Source organism: Scylla paramamosain, unplaced genomic scaffold (genome assembly GCF_035594125.1).
Source record: "Scylla paramamosain isolate STU-SP2022 unplaced genomic scaffold, ASM3559412v1 Contig27, whole genome shotgun sequence".
Classification (NCBI taxonomy): Eukaryota; Metazoa; Arthropoda; class Malacostraca; order Decapoda; family Portunidae; genus Scylla; species Scylla paramamosain.
The window spans coordinates 725001-735000 of NW_026973692.1; the positions used below are offsets into that span (position 1 = coordinate 725001).

The 10000-nt window shown below is 39.4% G+C and overlaps 2 long non-coding RNA genes across 3 annotated transcripts in view; both read left to right on the forward strand.

Moving 5' to 3' along the window:
- Positions 1 to 4499, forward strand: part of LOC135097649 (uncharacterized) — a 6572-nt gene extending 2073 nt beyond the window's left edge. For both annotated transcript variants that reach the window (XR_010265934.1, XR_010265935.1), the window contains exons 3-6: positions 113 to 184; positions 1544 to 2769; positions 3295 to 3326; positions 3665 to 4499. This is a non-coding gene — a long non-coding RNA (uncharacterized LOC135097649). The remainder of the gene's footprint in view (positions 1 to 112; positions 185 to 1543; positions 2770 to 3294; positions 3327 to 3664) is intronic.
- A 2507-nt stretch (positions 4500 to 7006) lies between these two features.
- LOC135097652 (uncharacterized) overlaps positions 7007 to 10000 on the forward strand; it is a 7505-nt gene continuing 4511 nt past the window's right edge. The window contains exons 1-3 of the long non-coding RNA XR_010265936.1: positions 7007 to 7104; positions 8198 to 8328; positions 8925 to 8947. This is a non-coding gene — a long non-coding RNA (uncharacterized LOC135097652). The remainder of the gene's footprint in view (positions 7105 to 8197; positions 8329 to 8924; positions 8948 to 10000) is intronic.

Genomic DNA, 10000 nt, shown 5'->3' on the forward strand with positions numbered 1-10000 from the left:
AATCATTCATCCCTTTCTCTGGTAAACATTCCCTGCCTGCCTCTATTTCCACCTTCCTGTGACTTGAACTCTTTCAGAAGGGAAAAAAAGGTAATTTAGTGGACTTTTTCAGGTGAACCGAGACCTTCCGAGACCTTCCAAGACCTTCCAAAATCTGCCGTGACCCACAGATGAGGATGTATAGGTGATAATCGGAGGCCGGTTTGTTTATTTTTTTTTGTTTTTCTATTGCTTTATTTATGAAAGAAGATGAGACAAGTATTTGAGGTGAGGTGAGGTGAGACAAATGGCACCAGAAGTAGTCTTTACCTCAGCTTAGGAATGTTAATAATGCATTCAGACAGAGGGAGAGAGAGAGACAGGGAGAGAGAGAGACAGGGAGAGAGAGAGACAGGGAGAGAGAGAGAGACAGGGAGAGAGAGAGACAGGGAGAGAGAGAGACAGAGAGAGAGAGACAGAGAGAGAGAGAGACAGAGAGAGAGAGAGACAGAGAGAGAGAGAGAGAGAGAGAGAGAGAGAGAGAGACAGAGAGAGAGAGGGAGAGAGAGAGAGAGAGAGAGAGAGAGAGAGAGAGAGAGAGAGACAGAGGGAGAGAGAGAGAGAGAGAGAGAGAGAGAGAGAGAGAGAGAGAGACAGAGGGAGAGAGAGGGAGGGAGAGAGAGAGAGAGAGAGAGAGAGAGAGAGAGACAGAGGGAGAGAGAGACAGAGAGAGAGAGAGAGAGAGACAGAGGGAGAGAGAGACAGAGGGAGAGAGAGAGAGAGAGAGAGAGAGAGAGAGAGAGAGAGAGAGAGAGAGAGAGAGAGAGAGAGAGAGAGAGAGAGAGAGAGAGAGAGAGAGAGAGAGAGAGAGAGAGAGAGAGAGAGAGAGAGAGAGAGAGAGAGAGAGAGAGAGAGAGAGAGAGAGAGAGAGAGAGAGAGAGAGAGAGAGAGAGAGAGAGAGAGAGAGAGAGAGAGAGAGAGAGAGAGAGAGAGAGAGAGAGAGAGAGAGAGAGAGAGAGAGAGAGAGAGAGACAGAGAGAAAGACAGAGAGAAAGAGAGAGAGACAGAGAGAGAGACAGAGAGAGAGAGAGAGAGAGAGAGAGAGAGAGAGAGAGAGAGAGAGAGAGAGAGAGAGAGAGAGAGAGAGAGAGAGAGAGAGAGAGAGAGAGAGAGAGAGAGAGAGAGAGAGAGGGAGAGAGAGAGAGAGAGAGGGAGAGAGAGAGAGAGAGAGAGAGAGAGAGAGAGAGAGAGAGAGAGAGAGAGAGAGAGAGAGAGAGAGAGAGAGAGAGAGAGAGAGAGGGGGAGAGAGAGATTGATGAGTAACAATTGGAAAAGATAATTGATAAAAAAAAACTGGTTATATTTATCTAAGACAATTAAAACACCAAGAAAATGCCTCAAAACACACACACACACACACACACACACACACACACACACACACACACACACACACACACACACACACACACACACACACACACTCAGAAACTTAATATTCTGAAAAAAAACTGTAAAAAAAAAAAATACATTGCAGATGACTAACAGTAAATATTTCTTTCAGATTTAAGAAGTGCGATGATGCGAGACAGACAGACAGACAGACAGACAGACAGGTGTGGGATGAGTGCTGGCATACTGAAGGTCAAGAGGTCAAGAGGTCAAGAGTCACGTGTTGAGTCGTATGGGTCACCAGACAGGTCGTTCACCTAACCCCACTCAGCCTGTCAGTTCAGCAGCAACACTGTCATGGAAGAATTTGCCGCAAGCTGTGTCTCTCTGTGCTTGTTATCCGAACCTTGTGTCTAATATTGCCTTAATGTTGTGTGTGTGTGTGTGAGAGAGAGAGAGAGAGAGAGAGAGAGAGAGAGATTTTGTTACTCGTCATGTCCCCTGTACCAACTGAAGACCTCCACCAGACCCCCTCTTAGTCACCCTTGTTGTGTCCCCTGTACCACTTGAAGACCTCCACCTGACCCCCTCTTAGTCACCCTTGTTGTGTCCCCTGTACCACTTGAAGACCTCCACCAGACCCCCTCTTAGTCACCCTTGTCATGTCCCCTGTACCACTTGAAGACCTCCACCTGACCCCCTCTTAGTCACCCTTCTGAGGTACAATAGTGTCCAGTCATCCTTCCTATGTCATCCTTGTGTAATCAGGAATAATTATCAGCATTTGTTCTCCTCCTCCTCCTCCTCCTCCTCCTGTCTGTCTGTCTGTCTGTCTGCCTACCAGTTAAAATGATTTATGTAGTCAGTTATACTTGTGAATACTGTGTGTGTGTGTGTGTGTGTGTGTGTGTATATATGAATTAATGTTTATTGTGAAGTATCTGCCTGCCTGCTTGCAAATTAATTATCAATATAGTTACTGTTTGTGTGTTTGTGTGTTATAAAGCAATCTTGTAATGTATATTATTGGTTGTATTCCACATGTATGGGCTGGCCAGACGTGATGTACTGTGACAGCCAGAACCTTGACATATACTGCTTGATAAAAATGAAAATAAGCAAAAAAACATGAATAAAGTACAAATTTTGAGCCGAACTAATGAGGACTTTCTCTCGTCTTTTTCAGAGGTGCGTACATCTGCGAGTCAGCCCAACCAACCCCTTATATCCTACCTTATTCTGATATATTAGGTTAGATTCAGTTAGGTTACTTATATTGGGGGCCTGTCTTCCTTACTAACCTAACCTAACCTAACCCATTCCTTCCTTCTCGTCAAGCTGTTGGTGGGAGAAGCCCCAGGACTCTCAAGCGTGGGTTGAGTCACAACTGCGGGTGTGGTAAGTGTCTTTCTGACCTGTTACGTTAATTTGTTTTTTTCAGAATTTATGTATTTTTTAATGTGTGTGTGTGTGTGTCCATCCCAGCCTCTCCCAGTGCATCCCAGCCTCTCCCAGTGCATCCTAGCCTCTTATTTTATTTATTTATTTTTTTTTTTTTTTGTGTGTGTGTGTGTGTGTGTGTGTGTGTGTGTGTCTTTTTTAAATGTTTGGTCAAGTCAACATTCTGATTTAAGAGAAAATTGTCACTCACTCCAAGATTGAGTTAAGTAATAATTTCTTTAGGTCAGAAGTTAATTTGAAAAAGTGTATTAAATTTGTTATTTTTTGGCCATTCCTTGATGGATTCATTAATTTGTGTGTTAAGGGAGAGTACTCTTGTAAAAAATCTTTCATTCATTCCTTGAGTTTGTAGGAGTGAGTGAAATAATTTATTCCTAATGTAATTTAATACCCAAATGAAGGAGGGAGGTTTGTGAACTAATGTTTTTCCCTCTTCTCCCTCTCTCCCTCTCTCCCTAACAGCTAGCTCACCTTGAAGTCCGGCGGGGCTCACGGTAAGTCTTGTGTTCTGTTACTATAAACTGGTGGATATATTTGTTATATATATATTAGTCATTACTTGTACAATGACGACACTTTCAGATGACACAAATTTCCATCTTAATTTAATGGTATCCCTCCTCTCCTCCATGTCTCCTCTCCACAAATTATACCTACATCCACAAGTCCTCCACCTTTTCCTATGAGACTTTCCTCCACTAATTATACCTCATTTCCAACCACAGATGTTCCACTTTTCCTATGAATGTGTCCATCTCTTAATCCACTTAAAATAACCTTTTTTTTTCCCTCTCAGAAGCTAACTTAGTAATTACAAGTTTTTCCATCACAGTGTTGCAGTGTTGCAGTGTTGCAGATCTTCACCCAAACAAGGGGAGTATTGTTTTTGTATTTTGTATATATATATTTTTTTTGGGGGGAGGGGGTCTGTGGATAGCTATCTGCGGTGTGCGTCTGTGTGTGCGTCTGTGTGTGCGTCTGTGTGTGCGTCTGTGCGTGTGCGTCTGTGCACGTGCGTCTGTGTGCGTGCATCTGTGTGTACGTGTCTTTTTTTTGGTTGTGTGTGTGTGAATATTTTTTTTGGTATAAATATATAGGTGGCAGGCCATAGTGTTAGGATATTTGACGCAGATTAATATAGAAGATGGTTTAGGTTAGTTAAGAGTTAAGTGAGGCATAGAGAGAGAGAGAGAGAGAGAGAGAGAGAGAGAGAGAGAGAGAGAGAGGGGAAGACAGATATTAATAGGATTAGCTTATATTTTTTAGGGTTTTAAGTAAGTATCCAGGTGGCAGGTCAGAATATAATAATATTTAACACAGATTAATATAGAAGATGGTTTTAAGTTAGTATATATCAAAGGGTTAAGTTAGGCATAGAGAGAGAGAGAGAAAGGGTTAATAGTATTAGGATGACAGGAGTATATATGAAAGGGTTAAGTGAGGCATAGAGAGAGAGAGAGAAAGGGTTATTAATAGGATGACAGGAGTATATATCAAAGGGTTAAGTGAGGCATAGAAAGGGTTATTAATAGGATTAGGATGACAGGGTGTATGAATGTTTAACTCAGATTATATTGAATGTTTATTTCTTTATAATCTGAGTTTGTATGGCATGTTGAATTATTAGTATGTTATTTTTGTAGTGGTGGTAGTGGTGTTGGGACGTATGAATGATTTTTTTTTTTTTTTTTTTTTGGTGGGGGGGCAAGGGGGGTATATATATATATAGTGTTATATAGATATTTTTTTTTTTTTTTTTCCCCAGATCTTTGGTAAGAGATCTGGGGATTATGTATGTATGTATGTCTAGCCAGTAATTTGGTAAGATACTGGCTAGTGAGTGAGTGAGTGAGTGAGTGTGTGTGTGTGTGTGTGTGTGTGTGTGTGTACGTGTGTGTGTGTGTGTGTGCGTGCATATGTGTGTGTGTGCAGTTTTTTTTTTAGGTTAGGTTAATTAGTTAAATAAATAAATAAGAGCATAGATATTAGTAATAATAAGAAAATTTGATATTAGTAATAAAAAGAGGGTAAATAAATAAATAAATAAATAAATATAGGAATATTTATCAGGGGGGTACCTTAAGGGGGGGGTTGATGGCAGAAGGGGGGTACCTATAGCATACTAGAGAGAGGGGGGGTGAGGAAGCTGTAATAATAAAAAAATAAATAATAAAATTTGAGGGTAAATAAATAAATAAAAATAGGAATATTTATCAGGTGCCGGGTAGCAGAAGGGGGGTACCTATAGCATACTAGAGAGAGGGGGGGGTGGGTGAGGAAGCTGTATGAATGACGAGTAGACTAGGGGGGGTCAGGGTGGGTAATATATAATAATATGTGTAATATTTCAACATTTGTTATATTGACATACATACTGACACTTTTCTCCCAGACAGATAAGCCTGGCTGGTGAGACAGAGGGGGAGTGGCTCTCTATTTCATTATGTAAGTGATATGAGGTGACATGAGGTCGTCTGGCCAGCTGTGACCCTGTACATGTGATAGGCTTGGAATTTATTGTAATTGTCATTGTGTGTGTGTGTGTGTGTTTGTTTGTTTGTTAGTATACTGTGAATTATAGATGTTTGCTTAATATTTCCCATGAATTAACAAAAAAAAGCACAATTTTATTAATATTTCTGTTTATTTATTGTAAACAAGACTTTTGTATAACAGTTATTTGTTGAATAAATCTATAGTTATTAACATCATACTCTTTTGAAACCTCCTACAGTGAGAGAGTGTCACAGGAAGGAGTAAACAGATATTGCTGTATATATATATTTTTTTATGTAAGAGTGACACTGGCCAAGGGCAACAAAAATCTAATGGAAAAAAAAAGGCCCACTGAAATGTCAGTCCCATAAAAGGGTCAAAGCAGTGGTCAAAAATTGATGAATAAGTGTGTTGAAACCTCCCTCTTGAAGGAATTGAAGTCATAGGAAGGTGGAAATACAGAAGCAGGCAGGGAGTTCCAGAGTTTACCAGAGAAAGGGATGAATGATTGAGAATACTGGTTAACTCTTGCGTTAGAGAGGTGGACAGAATAGGAATGAGAGAATGAGAATACTGGTTAACTCTTGCATTAGAGGTAGACAGAATAGTGGTGAAAGACTGAGAATACTGGTTAACTCTTGCGTTAGAGAGGTAGACAGAATAGGAGTGAGAGAATGAGAAGACTGGTTAACTTTTGCATTAGAGAGGTAGACAGAATAGGAGTGAGAGAATGAGAAGACTGGTTAACTTTTGCATTAGAGAGGTAGACAGAATAGGAGTGAGAGAATGAGAAGACTGGTTAACTTTTGCATTAGAGAGGTGGACAGAATAGTGGTGAAAGAAAGAAAGTTGTGCAGGGAGATCATAGAAGGTGAGGCATGCAGTTAGCAAGATCAGAAGAACAGTTAGAATGAAAATAGCGGTAGAAGACAGATAGATATGCAACACTGCGGTGGTGAGGGAGAGGCTGAAGACACTCAGTTAGAGGAGAGGAACTGATGAGACGAAAAGCTTGATAACAGGCTTTCTCTACAGTAAGCCTACCCAAATATAATCAGAATGTAGCCTCTTGTTTCAGGCCTACTTTGCAGTATTTCAGGGTACATGTGGGCTTAATAGCTCAGTAAGACGCAGGATCTACCAGCATAGGGCATAAATAATCATTTTGACGTATTTGAGCTTTTAAAGTCAGTTTGTTTACAAAATTACATTCGTTGCCTCAATTTCGTCTTCGGCTACAACTTGCAATATATGTTTTCTTTTTTTTTTAGATATATTTAATATTTTATCGTTTTTTTTTGTATTAGATTATTCTTTTTTAAGCTTTTAGAAATATATAGTGTCAAATTTCTCAGTTGGCATTTTTGAATTTGTTTACTTTTCGGCTCTAAATCAGAATCGACTTTTTAGTATGGGTTATTACAATTTTTTTGTGTTATTTTGTTAATTAAGGTATTTTAACAATATATGGAAATGGAGGCAATCGATAATTTTCACGTGTTATTTATACATGACTTGACCTTATATAAATTAGAAAAAAACCCAAATATATGGTATTGTAAAGGCCTCTCAAAAAAAAAAACGTCTTTAAAAACAATTCAACATTTTTAGAAATCATAAAATCTAACTTAGACTCGGAAATAAAAGAAATATTAGAATTCTCTCAATACAACGGATACTCATAGGGCTCCTCCCCCTACCTCGGCCATTTTGTGGACAGACGGTGGAGAGTCGCAGAAGTGTTCACATTACTTCAGCCTTCACGACCATAACCAGGTAATTTATAAGATATATGATCAACAGGTAACCTTGCCAAGACCTTTAGCGCCATGTAACGAAGTGGGTGTCATATAAATAAGCGGAGACTGGAAATATGGTCGATGCTCAGAGGAAGGGTTATGTCAGCTGGTTCATGTCCGCTGTTTGTCCGTGGTGCTCTTATTAACACTTAATTTGTCATGTTTGTAGATCACTTGCGGTGTTACTTCACTGATATTTTGTCCTTGGTGCTATAAATGTTATATTTGACCAGGTAAGGACGAGTTAGAACCGTGAAATATTGAGATATAGTGTAACAGCTGGTGCCATGAAAACCCTGCCTGGTGAGGTGACGCTGAGGTACATCACGATATTATAACTAAAAATTCTGCCTTTAAAATTCCCTGTGGAGGTTTAATCGTATATAAATGTTATCCAGGAGTGTGTGTGCACTATACTCAGGGAGGTTTGGTTTAATTAAGACCGTGAAATATTGAGTTATATGAAATAATAGGATTTTTTTTATTTTTCATCAATATTTCGTTATATCATTTACTGTGTGGCTTGGATACGTCCATATATCGTCACGGAGCTTACGAACGCTAGATTAGAACCGTGTTTGGCTAGATATAGTGACAGATTAATGAGATTTTGCCAGATAAGATGGACCAAAGATTTACAAATAAACATTGTTGTCTAAGAGAGAGAGAGAGAGAGAGAGAAATTTAATGTGTTTTCATGAGGACAGTAACCAATATGTAAATGTCTCTCTCTTTCTCTCTCTACTACTACTACTACTACTACTACTACTACTGCTACATTTATTATTATTATTATTATTATTATTATTATTATTATTATTATTATTACTATTACTACTATTACTATTATTATTATTTATTTTATTTTCATTATTATTACTATTGTTATTATTGTTGTTTTGTTGATATGTAATTATATAATTGTGTTTTGGTCTAGGATTTTTTTATTTTCACTGGTTTCTCTCTGTGTGTGTGTGTGTGTGTGTGTGTGTGTGTGTGTGTGTGTGTGTGTGTGTGTGTGTGTGTGTGTGATTTAAAAACCATATATAAATTAATCTTTTTCTTTTCAGATAACCTCTCACTCACACGCATGAACCCTTGCAAGTAATTGAACCGTGAAGAATTAGCAGCAATGAATCTGAAATAGTATTAGTACAACCATCACAACAGTCACCACTGCTAAATACTACTACTACAACAGGTGAGTAGTACAACAGGAGTGAGAGAAAGAAGAAAGTGTTGTGCAGCGAGGCCATGGGATAAGAGGAGGCATGCAGTTAGCAAGATCAGAAGAGCAGTTAGCGTGAAAATAGCGGTAGAAGACAGCTAGATATGCAACATTGCGGCGGTGAGAGAGAGGCTGAAGACACTCAGTTAGAGGAGAGGAGTTGATGAGATGAAAAGCTTTTGATTCCACCCTGTCTAGAAGAGCAGTATGAGTGGAACCCCCCCAGACATGTGAAGCATACTCCATACATGGACGGATAAGGCCCTTGTACAGAGTTAGCAGCTGGGGGGGTGAGAAAAACTGGCGGAGACATCTTGGAACGTCCATGATATTAACCTATTCAGTTTTTTTCAATTTATATATTCACCAATCTCTTTCACTCAGTCACTGTCTCACTATGAGTTGCCAGAGAGACAATGCTGACATTTCATGCATAACTAAGAATTCATACAAGGTAGCCCAGGACCCCAGTTCTTCAGGAGTAACAATGACCCGTAATATTGTCAAACCTATTTTATTTATTTTTTTTAGTTGCTGAGTAAATGAGTATCTTTTTGTTTTTTTTTCAGTGAAGTGGTGTCCATTAGAGGTGGTAAGTACCTGTTCATGTTTTGGTGACAGAGAAAAGAAGGTAGACATAATTACAAGTGTTCAAAATTTATATCTTCTCACTTATGTGCTAATTTCCTTCCTTATCTCTACAATCTTCTTCCACTCCTTTGGTAGACCAGTCACACAGATTCATTCATTTAAAAAAAAGTTCATTATTATGTCTACCTCTCCACCTCACCTGTCTGCCTGCACACACGCGATCAGACCTCCTGCCGAGACACGAGGAAGTTCCCTCATTGGCTGACGAAATGGCCTTGGTTGTATAGTGTGTGGCTCTCATTGGCTGCAGATCTGATGGTGTTTGTGGTGTTGATGATGGTTTATCTTATTATTATTATGTTTATGTATTGTTATGTAGTGTTTATGATGCTAAAAATGTTTTGTGTGTTTTGAGAATGTCCACGAAATTTGTGGCTAAAAGGAAATGCATATTGATATACAAAACTCACTCTCTCTCTCTCTCTCTCTCTCTCTCTCTCTCTCTCTCTCTCTCTCCTCTCTCTCTCTCTCTCTCTCTCTCTCTCTCTCTCTCTCTCTCTCTCTCTCTCTCTCTCTCTCTCTCTCTCTCTCACAAAAAGCTGACAATATTAATTTGGACTTTTGTTAAGGGAGGAGGGTGAAGGAAAGGCTCTTTTGGGTGGGTGAAAGGGAAATCCGATATATTTAATTAGTGTCTGTTTGTCAAGAACACCCAAAGACACTCAAAAAACACATGCAAAATGCGCACAAATTCTACAGGAACACACAAAAAACACAGAAAAATGCCCAAAAATTCTAGAAAGACACTCACAGTCAAAAACACCCAAGCACACTCAGAAATGCACAAAAAATTCAGTAAAATCAAACATTGGCAAAGGTTTTCACTCCAAGGTTGATATAGAGGCACTGTACATAAACTGTGAGGATTTCAACAATTGTCACAGTGTTTTCTCACAAGCGCTTAAGGTTCCTGAAGGTGACGTGCAGCTGAGGAGACGTCAGGTAGAGGTGGTGGTGGTATCCCAGCATAGCACATTGGCACAAGGTGTTCAGG